The sequence below is a fragment of the Ovis aries genome, chromosome 15, assembly GCF_016772045.2.
Source record: "Ovis aries strain OAR_USU_Benz2616 breed Rambouillet chromosome 15, ARS-UI_Ramb_v3.0, whole genome shotgun sequence".
Classification (NCBI taxonomy): Eukaryota; Metazoa; Chordata; class Mammalia; order Artiodactyla; family Bovidae; genus Ovis; species Ovis aries.
Window position 1 is genome coordinate 64,139,611 of NC_056068.1, and position 18,895 is coordinate 64,158,505.

General features: G+C 42.1%; 1 long non-coding RNA gene across 1 annotated transcript; it reads right to left on the bottom strand.

The window, feature by feature from the left end:
• Positions 1 to 200: 200 nt before the first annotated feature.
• Positions 201 to 4,453, bottom strand: LOC132657830 (uncharacterized). Its single transcript, XR_009596540.1, has 2 exons — positions 4,315 to 4,453; positions 201 to 2,791 (listed from the first exon to the last, which is right to left on the bottom strand). It is a non-coding gene; the product is annotated as an uncharacterized LOC132657830 (long non-coding RNA).
• Between the last annotated feature and the right edge of the window lie 14,442 nt (positions 4,454 to 18,895).

Here is an 18,895-nt window from a genome sequence, read left to right on the forward strand (position 1 = left end):
TGCTTCTAGATGACATTGAGTACCTTGGTCCATGGGGATGTTATGACCGAAACAACATAGGGAATTGAATGCATTAAGTGAAATTCATATTAGAGCCATTAACTTTCCATCACTCTCCCCCCACAGACTATATGTCTTTTAAAGTAAAACGGCAATTATTGGCTATAAATAAATGTCAGCAGAAAAATAATGAAAGATTATACCTGTGATGCCAATCTTTTTATGAGAAATATTAACTTTAGGATAGAAGGCAGTGCTAAATGTCTAAAAGACTGGAATATTCAAAATCTCAGTAACAGAGCCAGCTCTGCAAAAATCAGCTGTGTGACTTCAGCTAAAATATAACTTGTCTGCATTTTCTTTGACCTTTCAGTCAGTTTAGTTCGGTTGCTTAGTTGAGCCCAACTCTTTGCGATGCCATGGACTGCAGCACACCAGGCTTCCCTGTCCCTCACCAGCTCCCAGAGCTTGCTCAAACTCACGTCCATCGAGTTGGTGATGCCATTCAACCAGCTCATCCTCTGTCACCCCCTTCTCCTCCTGCCTTCAATCTTTCCCAGCATCAGGGTCTTCTCCAATGAATCAGTTCTTCACATCAGGTGACCAAAGTTTTGGAGGTTCAGCTTCAGCATCAGTCTTTCCAATGAATATTCAGGACTGATTTCCTTTTTGATTGACTAATTTGATCTCCTTGCGTTCCAAGGGTATTTGACTTTATTCTTCTGGAAATAAAACATTTGGGATGGAAGGTTTCTAAGTTTATTTTAAAAATCTAGATTTCCGTGACTATTTTAATTATAATTAGGGCTTCTCTTAACTGCCTTTTACCATTAGTAACTGTCACTTAAACTAATCCTGAACTTATACCAGGATTAAAATTCTTTTTTGATTGAAATTCTTTTTTGCTAACACATCTTTTATTATGTAATAACAATGGGATAAAATTTTGGGACTTCAGGTCAGCTTAATATCAAAAGTCCTTCCCCATGACACCCCCTCCAGGTCTGACAGTTTCTAACAATTTCTGGGTAAGGTCTTTTTGTGTAAGCAATCATTCCTTTATCAGCTCTCACTCATGGACTGTTACTGAAATGTGTGCAGAGGAGTTTCAGGTCCTTGCTGGTTCCTCCTTACCCCTAACTGCAGGGCTGTAGGAGAGAAAGAGAGAGACAGAGAAAGAGGAAAAATCAACAGACACCCAGGAGAGACTGTTCTGCACTGCAAAACTCTGTGACAACATTTCTAATCATAAGTGGTAAATTCTACTCCTTTTTAATAAATATCTACTATCAGCTTTTCAATATGTCTTAAACTGGGAGCTGTTGGTCAGGTGTTAAATGAAATGAATATATTGGATGTCTCATAGAATATGCTTTTAATCTACCAATTTAAAAAACCTTATGAATAAGAGAATATTTCTCAGGAGCTACTCTTAAAAGGAAATTACCCCTTCTGTTGCAAAACATTTAAATATACTAAACACATTTTTTAGTGTTAAAAGTAATTTGTACTCATTTTAGAAAAGTCATAAAATACAGAACAGTCTGAAGAAGGAAAACTAAAATTACATGTATCCAGTATGGAATTAATAGGTACATACCACTATATATAAAAAAGATAAACAATAAGGATTTACTGTATAGAACAGGGAGCTACATTAATGTCTTGTAATAACCTACAACGGAAAATAATCTGAAAAGAATATATATGTATTACGTATGCTAGAATTCTGGGATTTTTTTCTTAATTTGGTATGTGTATGCAAATACCTGTATATGCAATGTATTTACCTGTATTTTCATAGTTGAGATCATGCTGAGGTATTAGTTCTCAATGATTCAGTGATGACACATCCACCCATTTCTTCAAAGCATCATATAAAGCAAGGCTTTCTGAAGACGCATTAAGGCTAAGAGAGTGAGGACCATTGTCCAGAGTTAGCTGTCCCTGGGGAATTTTCTTGTACCAGGTGCTTTGCATTCCATTGATTATACTTATCACACATCATAATTTTCCGTGCTTCCAGGAGAGGTATGATGTAACCCAGACTCCTTCAAAGAAACATCCCTAAACAAAGACTACATTTATATCTGCTTAATCCAGCACTACTTTTGAATGCATGCATGCTCAGTGGCTTCAGTCATGTTCGACTCTTTGTGACCTTGTGGACCATAGCCTGCCAGGCTCCTCTGTCCATGGGATTCTCCAAGCAAGAATATTGGAGTGAGTTGCTATGCCTTCCTCCAGGAAGATCTTCCTGACCCAGGGATCGAACACACATCTCCTGCATCTCCTACATTGCAGGTGGGTTTTTTACCCACTGAGCTACCTGGGAAATGCAAATTTTTCAAATCTTTTCTGATGATTTTGCAGGTATAGTAGTATTATAACACCTCGTGTCTAGCCAGTCAAAAAGATCAACCTTTCCAATTCTTCTACTCGATTTACATTCATAATTACTCAAGAATCTGTATCATATGAAATGGCAATTCACTCCAACTTTGATGTAGCAGGTGGGGGAAGGTCTATGAACTCATTGAATTGAATTCCATGTTTCCTTATCACAAACTGCTAGAAGGCACATGCAGTTTGCCTGCTTGCTGACAGCATTCTCCTTAGCATCCAGGACCATTCCTCAGAAAGGATGGTTGAATTGATCTTAACTTACCCACGAAGGAAAGAATGGTTAATGCTATCACCAAATATCCTACAGTCACTGTTTGGTTCCATCCTGGGAAACAGTTTCAAGAGAGTGGAAGTGCCGATGTAGTATGAGATGGGGGAAGAAACCCTGAAGAAGAAAGAGCTTGTCTTAGAATCACAGCAGGAGGCTAGGGTTAGAACAGGACTTGGGGTCCCTGCTTCATCTCACCCAGTCACCATGACCTTTGCTGCTCTTAACCTTTTGGACATCCTAAAGAGTTCTGCTCCCTTTTCTATTTTGTTTATGGAGCTTTTTAATTTGGTTATTTCATCAATTTCAGAAACATTTATTGAGGACCTAGTTCAGTTCAGTTCAGTCACTCAGTCATGTCTGACTCTGTGACTCCATGAATCGCAGCACGCCAGGCCTCCCTGTCCATCACCATCTCCCAGAGTTCACTCAGACTCACGTCCATCGAGTCAGTGATGCCATCCAGCCATCTCATCCTCTGTCGTTCCCTTTTCCTCCTGCCCCCAATCCTTCCCAGTGTCATGAGTCAACTCTTCACATGAGGTGGCCAAAGTATTGGAGTTTCAGCTTTAGCATCAGTCCTTCCAAAGAAAACCCAGGACTGATCTCCTTTAGAATGGACTGATTGGACCTCCTTGCAGTCCAAGGGACTCTCAAGAGTCTTCTCCAACACCACAGTTCAAAAGCATCAATTCTTTGGTGCTCAGCTTTCTTCACAGTCCAACCTCTAGTTTGGATGCTTATAGCCTCCCTATGTTGACAGCCTCCAATCAGGCCATACATGAAGTCTTTCTTCATGTATGTGTACCTAGTATGTGTACAGTATATGAAAAGTAGTTCATATAGTATGTAGCTCTGACATATATTCAGTATAATTTAGGCAGAACTGAATTCAAACCTCAGCTCTACCTTTTACTAATTTATTAGTTTAGGCAAGACAGTCTCTGTGCCTCAGTTTCCTCATATGTAAAATGAGGATAGTAGCAGTACTTAACCCTCAGCATTGTTACAAGATTAAACTGTTATTAGCATTATTTTTTGCATTATGGCTTGTTCTAGACATCATGAATGGTACCAGAAAATTCAACCATCAATCTCAGAAGAAGAGACATCTCCTGAACTAAAAGAAATTAAAAACCAAATGGGCTGGTTTGTGCTGTTTTAATTCAGAGAAGGGAGAGTAAGCAAAGGCTTGGGTAATCAAAAAAAAGATTTCATGGAGAAGAAAAAACTTCCATGTGTTATAGAGAAGAATGCATGTGATTTGGTTGAGAAATTAAGCTTGGAGGATGTAAGAGTGGATATGGCAAGGAATAAGTTTGAAGCCAGAATGGGGAAAGATTGACTATCCAACTAACGATTTTAGGTTTCCATTTGTTAATTTGTTCACTTATTCACCAAGTATTTATTGAGTAGACACTGTCACCTTGATAATACAATCGTAAGCAAGGCACAGTCCATTTCTTTTTATAGATCAAATGAAAAAAGCAAAGGCTATTTACTCTGAGCTTGCCATAGCAAGGGAGTCAGCTACCTTTTGGGCCTCGTGGTGGCTCAGCTGGTAAAGAATCTACTTGCAATGTGGGAGACCTGGGGTCGAATCCTGGGTTGGGAAGATCCCTGGGGAAGGGAAAGCTTACCCACTCCAGTTCAACTAAATGAGGAGAATTCTGGCCTGGAGAGCTCTGTACTGGAACTGTACAGTCCTTGGGGTCTCAAAGAGTCAGACACGATTGAGCGACTTTCTCTTCACCTCGGGTGGTGCCAGTGGTAAAAACCTGCCTGTCAATTCAGGAGATACAAGAGATGTAGATTCAGTCCCTGGGTCGGGAAGATCCTCTGGAGGAGGGCAGGGCAACCCACTCTAGTATTCTTACCTGGAGAATCCCATGGACAGAGGAGCCTGGCGGGCTACGGTCCATAGTGTCGCACAGAGTTGGGACACGACTGAAGCAGCTTAGCAGGCAGGTAGGCAGGTAGGCAGATGCTTTTTGGCAGAAACTCAAAGGCTAATAGGGGAATGGGAAAGCTTTACAGTGGAAAGAAAGAAAGACTTCATTATGGCCTAATTGGAGGCTGTTAGCATAGGGAAGCTATAGGCATCCAAACTAGAAGCAGGGCATCCTATATAATCGATTAGGGATGCATATTTGACTTCCTTTGATATAGTCCTAAATTGGAAGGAACCTACAATTAGAGTTATTAATCAACTCTTGGCATTTGGGGCCAATTGTCACAGAAATATTGTTTAGCTCTCTAGATTGTCATTGGAGATAGAAATCTGGCTTCCTGCAAGTCTGACCTAAAGCAGGCTGGCTTCCTGGGTTGTTTATTATAGATAAAGGGACTGGTTTACTGGGCAGTTTGCTGTAGGCTGTGAGTCAAAGTTCTATTTTTATGCATGGTGTGGCTATTGTCCATTTGTACATTCAGTCTAGTAGAGAAATAAACTAAAAAAGATTTTAGAAACAGAAGCAAAACAAAAGAGATTAGACTTATAAAATCAATGACTTGCCTAAGGAATTAGGGAATGACTTTTAAATAAAGTAGTCGGGGAAGGCATTAGTGAAGGCATTGCCATCAGTGAGGTGGTGGCAACTATGCAGAGATCTTAAAGGTGAGAGAGAGCCAGGCTTTTGAGGAGCAGATGGAGGAGCTTCCAGGAAAAGGGGCAGAGAAAATAGTCTGAGCCAAAAAGAGCATGTGATATTCAAAGAAATGAAAGATCAGTGCAGCCAGACAAGAGTAAGCAAGCGGAGAGTGCATGAAATGAGGTTTGAGAAATAGGCAAGATTCAGGTCAGATAAAATTTTGTATGCCATGATGAATAATAGATTCCATGCATGCAGGGGCTTAAGCAGAGAAAATTAAGGAAGTCATTTCAGTAGTCCAAGTAAAAGATGTTAGTCATGGTCTAGATTAAGGAAATAGAGATGAAAAGAAGCAGTCAGTTCCTTGAGATGTCTTGAAGAAAGGACAAAGAGAACTTGCTGATAGCCCAAAGATGGAAGCAACAGGGGATGGAGATAAAGGGAAGAAAGAAAGAGAGTTCCAATGATTGTGGCACTTACTGAGGTGGGAATACTGGATAAAGAGGAAAAAAAAAGTATTTTAGAGGAGAGCGAAATCAAGTTTAATTTAGATACTGAGATACTGAGAAAGACATTAGTAAAATAAATGGCATCTAAAGAGACGGGATGTTGGACGGATTCAAGGGCCAGAGATCTCTGGGCTGGACTTCTGTTGACAGTGTGTACTTTATTTAGTTGAGCAAATGATGCCCAAATAAAGGACAGGGAAGAAAGACAGACGGACAAGAGCTATGAAACTGAAGCTGAAGATGAACTCCAGCTGGCAATATCTGGCCCCAAAGTTTCTGGTCAGTTCAAATAAAAAACAAATCAACAACAACAACAAAATGGAATTGCTTAACACTTTGCGGTCACATTAGCTGATCTGTTGGCTGCCCTTGGAGTGTCACTTGGTGGTGGTCAAATGCAAGGCACGGTGCATTTGCTGCTTGTAGTTTAGTGAAGATGAGAAGAAATAGCCAGATTTAGGTGAGCTGTTAGTCATTAACAGTGAAAGCTCTCTCAGTTGTTGACCTTGATTTCTACTGACAGAAAACAAAAGCAATCAGAAGAAAATGCCCAGATGCCCACCACAGCATCTACCAACTGCTGGCATTGAGACCCGCATATTGGGCCCTCCCTCCTATTATAAGGGCTTCCCCGGTGGCACAGAGGGTAAAGAATCTGCCTGCAATGCAGGAGACCCAGGTTCAATCCCTGGGAAGGGAAGATCCCCTGGAGAAGGGAATGGCTACCAACTCCTGTATTCTTGCCTGGAGAATTCCATGGACAGAAGAGCCTGGCCGGCTACAGTCTATGGGGTCACAAAGAGTCGCACACGACGAGTGACTAATACTTTCACTTTTACTTTCCCACTGTAAAGAATATTGCCCATGGTCCTTTCTGAAACCAGTACGTCCATCTGGGCTCAACAATTCAGGGACTCTGCTCCTTTAATTCTCTTCTCTCACTATTGGACTATTCTCATCAATGAACAAACTCAGTGCTCTTGTTCCATTGTCAAAAAATGATTGTAAAATAAAATTTTAAAGTTTCACTTCACGTTGACTTTACTTCCCCTGCCAGCAAATGTCCCATTTCATCTCTCATTTTCAGCGAAACTCCTTGAGAGACTTGCCTTTTTTTTGATGTCTACAATTCCTCTCTTACTATTCTCTTTATTTTTCCTTTGCTCAGGTATATTGAAATATAATTTACATACTGTAAAATTCACCCTTTTGAAGTACACATTTCCATGCGTTTCAACAAATGTAATAAATAGTCACGTAGCCACCATTACAATCTAAAATACATCAAATATCCATTACTTCAAAAAGTTCCCTTGTTCTCCTTCACATTCAACACCTTCTCCCCATCTGCGTCCTTAGTGGCCGCTGCTCTGATACTTGTCCCTATATTTTCACCTTTTCCAGCATGTCAAATAAATGGATTCCTACAGTCCTACAATCTTATGCATGTGGTACGTTTCTCTCGTGTGCTAAGTTGCTTCAGTCATGTCCAACTATTTGTGACTCAGTGGACTCTAGCCCCCAGGCTTCTCTGTCCATGGGATTCTCCAGGCAAAAACACTGGAGTGGATTGCAATGTTCTCCTCCAGGGGATCTTTCCGACCCAGGGATCAAAGCCCTGTCTCTTATGTCTCCTGCATTGGCAGGTGGGTTCTTACCACTAGCACCACCTGGGAAGCCCCCTACCTGGAACATTTCTCCTAGCACAATGTTTTTGAGACTTATCACACTTGTCTTTAGTGTATTCATTTACATTGCTAAGTAGTATTTAAGTGTGTGCATGTACCAAAATTTGTTTATCCATTAACCAGTAAATAGATATTTGAATTGTTTCTTATTTTTGGTGATTATGAAGAAAACCTACACAAACATTTACACTTGCAGTTCTTTGCAAATATTTCCTCTAGTCTATGGCCTGCATTTTTATTAGCATTCTCTTTCAAAGAGAAAAAAAAAACTTTAAATTAAATTTGATTATAAACAATGTTTTTGTTTTTTATGTCATATCTAGGAAATCTTTGTATAACTCAGTGTCTCCAAGATCTTCTACATTTTATTCTAAAATTTTTATTGTTTCAACTGAAATTTATGTCTCTGATTCACTCAAAATTAATTTTGTGTATATGACTAAAAAAAGTTCAACATTTTTGCATATGGATGTCCAATAGTTCTGCACCATTGACTGAAAAGGCTATTCTTACCCCACAAATTACCTTGGCATCTTTGTCAAAAATTAATTTTCTTTAAATACATAAGTCTATTTCTGTATTTTTATCCATATGTTTATCTTTATACCCAGAAGAAATTGCTTTAATTATTATAGTTTAATAGTTAAGTGTTGAAATGTGAGTCCTCCAAATTTGCTCTTCATTCTAAAAACACAACTGAGCAACTGAGCACGCATGCTTTAAGTTACAGAGACAATAGAATCACTTCATGGAGAATGGAGAAAGGCAAAATCACTCATACCTGACAAGCTTAACACAATTGCTGTGAGCTTTTTAATATAATTCCTTCCAGTCTTCCCTCCACCCCATCAAGTCCTCTGCATAACCTTTTAAGATTCTGGCAGGTGGGTATGAAGATCTACTCATCTTGCAGCCCCTCAAACCAAACCATGTACTTAAGTCTCCTTGCTTATTAAACCTGCCACCTGCCCATCTAAAGTGGTCTGCCTCCCTCTTCCTTCACTCCTTGTGCTTCATGTATGGAGGCCAGTTTCAAATTTCATTCAGGAAACTTCTGAGGCTGTGAACCAACAATCATGAATACTCAGACTTTGACTATGACAAAGTCAAAATACTTTTCATGTAGAAACATATTTGTAAGTTTAATGTCCATCAAATGACCGTATCATAGTTTCCTTAATCATTTCTCCTACTTTGGAATGTTTCTCTTGTTTTTAAATTTGCACGTTTATAAGCAAGGTGTGATAAATATCTTTGAACACAAAGTTTTTCTGTGGTTAGGATTATTTCCCAGAAGCGTAGATACAAAGTCAAAGATAAGAACATGTACTTGGCTCTGGATCCCATTACACAGTGGTTTTCCAAACTGGCCCACTTTTTCTCGGTAGCCAGCAACTTCCTGCGTGCTTGTGTGCTAAGTCACTTCAATTGTGTTTGATTCTTTGCAACCCTGTGGACTGTAGCCTGCCAGGTTCCTCTGTCCATGGGATTCTCCAGGCAAGAATAATGGAGTGGATTGCTATGCCCTCTTCCAGAGGATCTTCCTAACCAGGGATCGAACTTCTGCATTGCCTGGTGGGTTCTTTACCACTAGCACCACCTGGGAAGCCCAGCAACTTCCTGACTCAGCCCTGGATGCTGAATGGCTCCCAACAAGCTCTATTTTTACCAGCACTTCTGGCGATTCTGATGTTGTTTTGGAAATGTTTGGCTTATCCGAATTATCTTCCTTTTCTCCATAAACACTCTAGGGTGTTGGATGAGTTAATTCTTTGTCACTACCTTCAGGAACAAATCCATGAAAGTAACTCCGATTAAGCAGAAGTGGTTGCAAGTACTAATTCATTCAACAAATTCACTGAACATATATGGATGTTGATTGAGGTGCCAGACATCCAGTGATATAAGACAGTTCTTGCTCTCATGGGGGTTACATCAGGGTATGATTTGGCAGATAGTATACAAGAAAACAAATCAGTTGCTTTTTTTTTTAAAGATAATTTCAGAGAGTGATTTATATTGCAAAGCTAGCAAATGTGATAGAGTGTGCTGCGGAAGTGCAGGAGAAGTCACTTTACCCAGGATAGTCAGAGGTGAGACTGTGTGAAATGATGGATGAATAGATGTGCAGAAAGTATTCCAGGCAGAAGAAACTGCAAACCTGAAGTATTTGAGCAACAGAAGAAAGAGGCCAGCAGGGGTAGAAAGTAGCTGGTAAAAGGAAGAGTGATGAGGAGAGGAGAGAGAGGCAAGGACCAGAGGATGCAGGGCTCAGAAGCCTAGATAAGGAGTGAGCGTGGTTACATTTGGGACATCACCAAGGGGACTGAAGTAGAGGAATGACATGTTGTAATGCATACGTTAAAAACAGAAAAATCACTGAAGTTATTGTGTGTCGAGGGAGTGAAGAGGGGAGGGGAGAAATTGAGAGACTTCTTAGGAAGCTCCTGAAATTCCAGGCAAGAGATGATGGTGGGTTGGCCCAGAGTATGGTCATAGGGATGCAAAGAAGCGAATAGATGACAGCTGTATTTGGGGCAGAGGGATGGGAACACTCCACAGAAGAGCTTTTGTAAGGAGCAGACATGAAAAGTAACCCCGTTAAAGCGTGAACTGAAGCAGAGAGTCTTGGATTCTATTTCAGCGCTCTCATCACCCAGCCCCGTGACCTTGAACAAGTCACTTGATCAGCCCGAGCCTCCCTTTCCAGGGTTGAAATAAACATGCAAGATCATTTCTAGTTTCAATATTTTCTTATTGATTTTTGATGTAATATCCTCTGCTTCTTTTATTCAACAAATATTTAATGAATGCTTACAAGTGCTGTTTGGACTGCGAGGAGATCCAACCAGTCCATTCTGAAAGAGATCAACCCTGGGTGTTCTTTGCAAGGAATAATGCTAAAGCTGAAACTCCAGCACTTTGGCCACCTCATGAGAAGAGTTGACTCATCAGAAAAGACTCTGATGCTGGGAGGGATTGGGGGCAGGAGGAGAAGGGGAAGACAGAGGATGAGATGGCTGGATGGCATCACAGACTCGATGGATGTGAGTTTGAGTAAACTCTGGGAGTTGGTGATGGACAGGGAGGCCCGGCATGCTGCAATTCATGGGGTTGCAAAGAGTCGGACACGACTGAGCTACTGAACTGACTGAACTACTAAGTGCCAGCACTGAACAGGCATACCTTGTTTTATTGTACTTCATTTTATTGTACTTTGCAGATATTGTGTTTTATTACAAACTGAAGGTTTATGACAACTCTAAATTGAGCAAGTCTATCAGTACCATTTTTATAACACCATTTGCTCACTTCTTGTCCCTGGGTCACATTTTGGTAATTCTCTCAGAATTTAAAACTTTTTCATTATTATCAGATTTATTACGGTGATCTGTGATCAGTGATCTTTAACGTTACTACTAAAATTTGCTGAAGGTTCAGATAATGGTTAGCCTTTTAGGGCTAACCATTATTTTTAAATTAATGTAGGTACAGTGCTTTTCTTAGACATAAGGCTATATTGCACACTTAATAGACTGCAATATAGTATAAACAGAACTTCTGTTTGCACTGGGAAACCAAAACTTTCATGTGGCTAGCTTTGTTGTGATATCTGCTTTATTGTGATGGCCTGGGCCTAAACATGCACTATCTCTGAGTACTGATGGATCCATCAGGCACTCCTCTTCTCTGTGGAGCTGACAGTTTGGGAGAAGGGACTTGTATTAAATGTATGATTGTACAGGGAATTATAAGTTCTACAGTGGAGAATCACAGGGGATGTAACCCAGACTGAGGGTAATGGAAGAACTTCCCTGGAGAAGGGGTAGTTCAGGGACTTCCCTGGTAGTTCAGTGATTAAGACTCTGTGCTTTCAACACAGGGGTGTGTGTTCAGTCCCTGGGTGGGGAACAAAGAGCCCACGTGCTGTATGACGTGGCCAAGAAAAAGAAAAGAAGGGGGATTTTGACTGCGGTGCCTGGTGAGGACAGAGTCTGCCTGCTAGGCTCCTCTGTCCGTGGAATTTTATAGGCAAGAACACTGGAGTGGATTTCCTACTTCACCCTATAGGCTTCCCAGGTGTCACTAGTGATTAAAAAAACACACAAAACCTGCCCGCCAATGCAAGAGACGTAAGAGACTCGGGTTTGACCGCTGGATTGGGAAGATCCCCTGGAGGCAGGCATGGCAACCCACTCTAGTGAAGAGACTTAGCACACATGAGCTCCACCCTGTGAACTGTAGCCCAATAGGCTTCTCTGTCCATGGGATTTTCCAGGCAGGAATACTGGAACAGGGTGCCACTCCTACTCCAGGACCCAGGGATTGAACCCACATCTCTTGTGTCTCCCGCATTGACAGGCGGATAATTTACCACCGTGCCACCAGGGAATCCCACAGTCTAAGGCAAATGGGAAACCTTAGAGGCTGTGTTTTGTGAGCTTTGACCCCACAAGCCCAGTCACCTTTAGGGTCAGCTGCTAGTAAGACTGAAGTGAGTCCAGTTCAGGCCTGCTGCAAGGGCCAAGGAGTCCCGGGGATGTTCTCTCCTGAGGTCAGCCAGTTCTAGTTTGATAAAGCCAAACATTTTTCCTAGAACTGAATGTCATCAGGAGGCATATTCTGTGACCTGATGTCATGATACCCCAGAGCGAAGGAGGCCTCTGGCAACACACTGGGTACCTCAGTCTCTCTCTGCCTCCACCCAGGGGTCTGGGACAGAATGCCAATCGCTGAGCCGCTTCAGGCCAGATTTGGCCTGTCCATTTGGGGAAAAGGCACACTGCCCATTTTCTATTTTGAGGATTATATCGGAAATGAATTTCTCCAGGACAAGATAAGAGAAAAGCATGTCAAGAGGCTCTGTTCATTTTGAAAGTGACTGATTACTCCAGTTGCTCCATCCAACCCCCTCTCCCCACACAATCATCACAGGAAGACACTGAAACAGGATCTTTATGGGGCTAGAGTTTCCAGGGCCTTGGGATTGATGCTGGCTTTAGCAGCAGGAGAAAGAGAATGATTACAATGTTTTCTTCCTCTTTGGAGGATTCTAGACAAATTGACTCCATGTGAGATCACCCACTGGCCAGGTCCAGGGTGTTAGCAAGCCTGGCAACACTGTACATGGAAAAGAAACCCTGTTTCAGGAGCTGGAGAGCCTAAGAACAACCTGATCCATCCCCAGGCCCTTGTCCCAGTGTACCAAGGAAGGCACACAGCCCATAAAGAGAGTGCCCAATTCACCAGCTGGTTTTCTAATCAGGAACGCTGAGAGCACTTTAAAATCCATCTTTATGGGATGTTTCCATAACTCTGAATAAAAGCCCATATCAAGGCAACATGGTGCCATGACTAGGTAAGCAGATTCAGCAGCCAGACTGCTTGGGTTCGAGTTTTAGACCCTGTGACTTTAGACAAATCGTCCTCCAGCTTTGCTTTCCGTATCTTTATATGAAACTGGTAAGAGCACACCTATCATAGGTTGTTGAATTTTTAATTGAGATATAACTGACATATACCATTATATTAGGTTCGAGCATACCTATTGTCGGTTTTTAAAAAAAATTTTAGTTTTTAAATTATGAAAGTATGATAACACATTTACAGGAGACTTGGAAAACACAGAACAAAGTTACAGATAGTTCCACTATATATTACAATTATTTTTTAAGTCAATAAATTAAGATTTTTGGTTGGATTTTCAGTATCAAAATCTCAAAAATTAATAGAATAAATAGAAAGGTAGAAGGATATAGTAGACCTGAAAAACACTATGAACCAATTCAACATAATTAAGATTTATACAGTTTTCACCCACCAGCAGAGTACAAATTCTAGTCAAGTTCCCATAGACTATAAACCAGGAGATACTGGAACATATCCAGACATGTAAAACATGGGGCAAAAATTTCATGGTCGAAAGGTTTTGAAATCATACAAAGTCTGTTCTCTTATCACTGTGGAATTATGTTAGAAATCAATATTAAAAGATACTTGAAAATAACCCACATATTTTCAAGCGCAATGTGACATTTACCAAGAGAAATCTTGGACTTAGCCTCGAGAAGGTTTTAAGACTGCCAAAGCACAGAGAATGATTGTAAAGAAGAAAACACTTAAATGAGACATAGGTTTGTTGGTTTCAGGTTTTTAATTTAAAGAAAGAAATGAACCGAGGTAGGTAATGTGTATAGCACAGGGTCTGAGCTCCATCACTGATGTCATGCTTCCTACTGTTGCCGCGGTTGCTGAGGGATGGTCTAGTCACTAGCTACCGAACCCAGGTGGTCACATAGTCACTGGAAGCTTTCCAGACCGGAAGTGGGAGATCTGTTACCGATTCTCCCTGTAACCTTGGCCAAGACACTACATTTGACAAGGAAAAGAATGAATGAAAAAGGGACTCTAAATTTTTTTTATAAGGTTGCACTGGATCTTAGTTGCAGTAAGTGGGGTCCTCAGTCTTGACTGCAGCAAGTGGGACCTGTAGTTGTGGCAAGCAAGCTCTAGTTGCTCAGGTGTGCACATGTGCTCTGCTGTGTCCGACTCTTTGCGACCACATGGACTGTTGCCCACCAGGCTCCTCTGCACATGGAATTTTCCAGGCAAGAATACTAGAGTGGGTTGCCATTTCCTGCTCCAGGGGATCTGTCCCCCCTAGGGACTGAACCCATGTCTCTTTGGTCTCCTGCATTGCAGGTGGATTTGAGATCTAATTCCCTGACCAGGGGTTCAATACAGGCCCCCTGCATTGGGAGCTTGGAGTGTTAGCCACTGCACCACCAGAGAAGACTCAGGACTCTAAGATTCTAATTAGCACTTTATCATTTTCTAAGAGAACTCTAGTGAAACAATGATAGGAAGATAAAAGTTACAAATTGATGTTTTTAAGTTCTCCTTTTCCCTTTCAGCAACTTCATCCCACAGGGCCGTTCCCATCGCCCGAGGCGTCCCCAGGTGCCCCTGTCCATGGCTGAATGTTCTCTACTGAGCATCAGTGCTATGGGTGACTCTAGAGGTCATCCGTCCTGGCTTTCTCTTTGCAGCTGAGGAAACCGAGGTCCAAAGACATGAAGGGGTGGACCGACCATCATACAACTACTGGGACCAGAACCCAGACTGGAACCTGCCTGCTCTAAGTTTGCCACACCCCGGCTTCTCCTCTTCCACCCAAATAAAATAAGTAGCAAGGGCCCGAGGAAAGAGTGACACCTGCTTCCTTGTGTGAGGAGCCTTGGTGGCCTCTCCCTCAAAGAGGCCAAAGCAAGTATTAGGAGGCCTGTGCCTCTGTTGCCTCCAGTTCTGGGCCAAGCTGGCTGCGTGTTTTGAGTCAACTACCTAACTCCTCTGGTTAGGTAGTTGACTAACCTGACCATTTTGTAGGTCCAGTAAAACCGGATGGATGATTTGGCAGGATAAAACTCCTCTGGGTCTTTTTCCTCACCTCAACCCCAGCTGCTCTTCAAGCATGGCTTTCCCTCCCCTTACCAATCATTACATGGAAAGGCCCTAAGGTGATCGAACCTTGTATCAGATCTGAAGCAGCTCAAAGGGATTATTCAGCCCCTGACTCCTGAGGGAATCTATCTGAAGCTTCAAGCCTGGTTCCCAGGGCTCGGCTTTGGAGCTTTCTCTTCCAGTGAGTGAACAAAGCCCATTTAGAAGCCTAAACCTGCCCTCCAGCCCCTGCGGTCCAGGCCCAGCTCCTGAATTTGTGCGGCCCACAGAGGAAAGGTCCTGCCGCCAGCTTGAATGGGCCCATTATGCACGGCTAATTCCACTGCAGAACACAGTGTCTCCGAGGGCCTAGCAGCAACTGGTCCTACCTGTTTAGAGTCAGTACATTCTGTTTGCTGGAGGGATGAAGGGAGCACAGCACACACTACCTCTCACCATCATAAATGCCATTTCGGGTTAATGATTACCAGGTACAGTGGTACTGTAGTCAGACTCTGCACATACTGAGTGCCCTTCCCATGGAAGCCGGCGGGCAGCGCATAAAGGGGGTCATTGTGTGTGCCGGGGGAGGCAGGGAGGGGTGCCTACGGGTGCCAAGTGTGGTCTCATAGCTCACACACGCGGGAGGGGGAGGTTGGGACACCGTGCACGTATGGTCTCATTTTATAAGACAATCTATTTACATCCACTGTTGACACTGGGGTACTGTTACTGAAGCTGGAATTTGTGTCATTCAATAAAATGCCCGATCAGACTAACCCGACATTACAGGGACATCAACTCGATCCTAAACACACACACACACACACACACACACACACACACACACACACACAACCCCAAAGTTCCCATCTTTGGCCAGAACTCGCTCTTTTGTAGCCAGAACCATCATCCTCCTGCTGGGGAGCAGTGTGGACCTGCCTGCAGACTGACAGTTGAGGGGTGTTTCTCACCAGCTGAATGACTGAAGTTGATGACTGCCAGGCCCCAACCAGCCTCTTCTGTCTGCCAGAGAGAAAGCAAGAATGTTCCTCTCCTGAGGTCTCAATTTACAGGCTTTTCACACTGTCAGTAGGCAGGATTTGCCACTTGCACTCCTATTTAAGGGTTCCTCCCAAGAGAGTCCTAACATTGCCGTGAATCAGCCCAGCCCTGACTCTACCTGTTTCTACTGCCCCCTACAGAAAGAGGGGATTGCTTTAGGGCTAGAAGGCTGTGACCTTGGCCAATTTTGTAGGTCAGTAAAACCAGGTGGATGATTTGGCAGGACAAAGGAGATCCCTCTGTCCTGGGGGGTGGAAATCCCCCGCTGCCTTTAGTATAAAAATTCCACCTTTAGTATCCAATTATTTTGTATCAAGTATTGTCCTCACTTGCAATTCTCACTTCAAGTCCAAGGAACTCTGAGATAATAAGAATACAAATGTTTAGCCTTGAAATGCATTTGTCAGACTGGAAAAGACAGCATGAAAATCTGGAAGTTGAGGGCTGCAGTGAAATTGGAGAAAGGGAGTCCAAGGAGCTTGAAACAGATTGCGTGCCAAGGAAGAGTTGAGGGATCTAAGACACATGAAGAGGTTTCCTGAGTGGCCGGAGTTACAGATTCTTGTTTCCCCTTCCTCCTTCAAAATCAAAACCAAAAACATAGGTTTTCACATATATCAATTCATAATGACTGTAGCAGACACTGTTGTTTGCCCATTAAGCAAACAATATTACCCTTTATTTTGGGAAATTTCTTTCTGGACTTTAAGTCTATGTGGTTCAGGTGAAGCTGACTTCATCCCCAGGCTATAAGCGTCATTTAGGCCTGGTCCATCAGCTGACAGCATCCCACAGGCTTGCTGGCCACAGTCATTGTTACGTAGGCCCGTGGCCTGAGCTAAGCCAGTGAAGTTCAAATGTAAAATTTTTGGCAAAACAATTGGAAAAGGGGACTAGCCTTTCTGCTCGTGGTTCTCAGCTGATCAAATGTGGGCCTAGACCACCAGTGGTCTTCTTATCATGGCATGTGAAGAACCTGCCTGGGAGTGAAACCAATTCAGAGGAGCACAGAACTAAAATTTTCAGAGCCATTATTTGTATGATAGCATTCAAACCTCTAGATCCAACTATATGTGCAGCCAGCATAACCTCAGACATTTTAGTTACATTGGCCAAAACACATCCCCCCTCTTCCTTAAGCCAGCTTGAGTTTCTGATAAAAGAGAACAAGTTATCAGTGTTACACTCATTCTGCTATACAGTTCATGACGGTGCATGTCCCCAGCTGCTGGCAGCGTTCTTCTCTACTGATCCCCCACATTCCAGAGAACTTCGCTCGAACCTGGGCCTCGGTGTACCCATCAGCTAACTGGGGGTAATAATGGGGTTCATAGGAGGGAAAGAGAATTATTGAAGTGGGAAAATTATTCTCTCTTTGAAAAAAACCCACTGCAGAAATTCAAAGTCTTATGTTGACAAAAGCAGACTTCACATTTTGTCCTTGAGAGCACTCTGGAGCGTTGCCACTCAAAGTGAGGTCGCTGGACCAGCATCAGCCATCCCCCGGAGTTTGTTAGAACTGCGGAGCCTCATCTTTATTTCAGACCTACAAATCAGCTTCTGCATTTGCATAAGGGCTTCGAATGGTTTGTGTACACATGAAAGGTAGGAAACATGGCTCACAAGACCCCAGGAAGGCAAGATCCCAAGAACACTTCGATTTTATGTACTGGGGTACTATGTACGATCTCAGTTAAAAGTGGGTTCCGCTTGCTGTCTATTAGTTTGAAAAAATACTATCATTTCAGTCTCCACATTTCACAGAGAGATAAACTAAGGCTGAGAAAGGATGAGTGACCCATCTAAGATGAGAATCAGCTGCTCAGTCAACAAGAAAAGCTGGTGTTCTGAACTTTGTGACCCTGAGTAAAGATTTCTTAACTGTGATATCAAAAGCATGATCCATTAAATTCTTTTTGATAAATTGGACTACATCCAAACTTAAAATTTCTGCTCTACAAAAGATACTGTTAAGAAAATGAAAAGACATGTCATAGTCTGGAAGAAAATATTTGCAAAACAAAATCATATTTGCAAGTATTTATTTGATAAAGGACTCTCAAATTCAAATTTTTAAAAAACAATTAAAAATGGGGAAATATTTGATTAGATACTTCACAGAAGAAAGTTATATAGATGGCAAATGACCACAAAAAAGATGTTGAACATCTTTAGTCATTAGGAAAATGGAAGTAAAACCACAGTGAAATATCTATACATAGATACTATTGGCAAAGACAAAAACAGACCAAGTACAGCGGGGAAGATGTGAAACACCACTTAAAATGTTCATATATTGCTGGCAAGAATACAAAGATAGAACAGCCACTTTGAAAACAAATTTGGTAACTTCATGCAAATGTAAACCTATGCTTATTATGTGACTCAGGAATCCAACTGTCAGGTATTTATCCAAGAGAAAAGGTCCACATGCAAAAAAAAAAGTACTATATGTGAATATTAACGAACAATTTAGTCACAATACCTTAAACCTTGAAATAAACTAAATAGGCTTCAACTGGTGGAGAAATAAAACTGTGGTACATCCATAAAATGGAATCCTCCTCGGCAATTGAATGGAAAAAAAAAAAAAAAGTGGGTGAGTCTTAAAAGCACTGTACTGAATGAAAACAGACTCAAAAAGCTACATACTATGTAATCCCACTTACACAACATTCTGAAAAAAAGCCAAACTATAGACACAAAAATCAGTCAGTGCCTGCCAGGGGCCGAGGTGGGGGCAGGTGGTGGACTGTAAAGGGGCTGTATTAGTTTGCTGATAATAAACTGATACAAAGGGTTGCCATGACAAAGTGCTTCAAACTGAATGGTTTAAGTGCTAAAAATTATCTAATGGCCCTCAAAGTCCAAAATCAAATTGTTGGCAATGTGGGCTCCTGCTGAGGGCTCTGAGGAAAGGACCTGGTC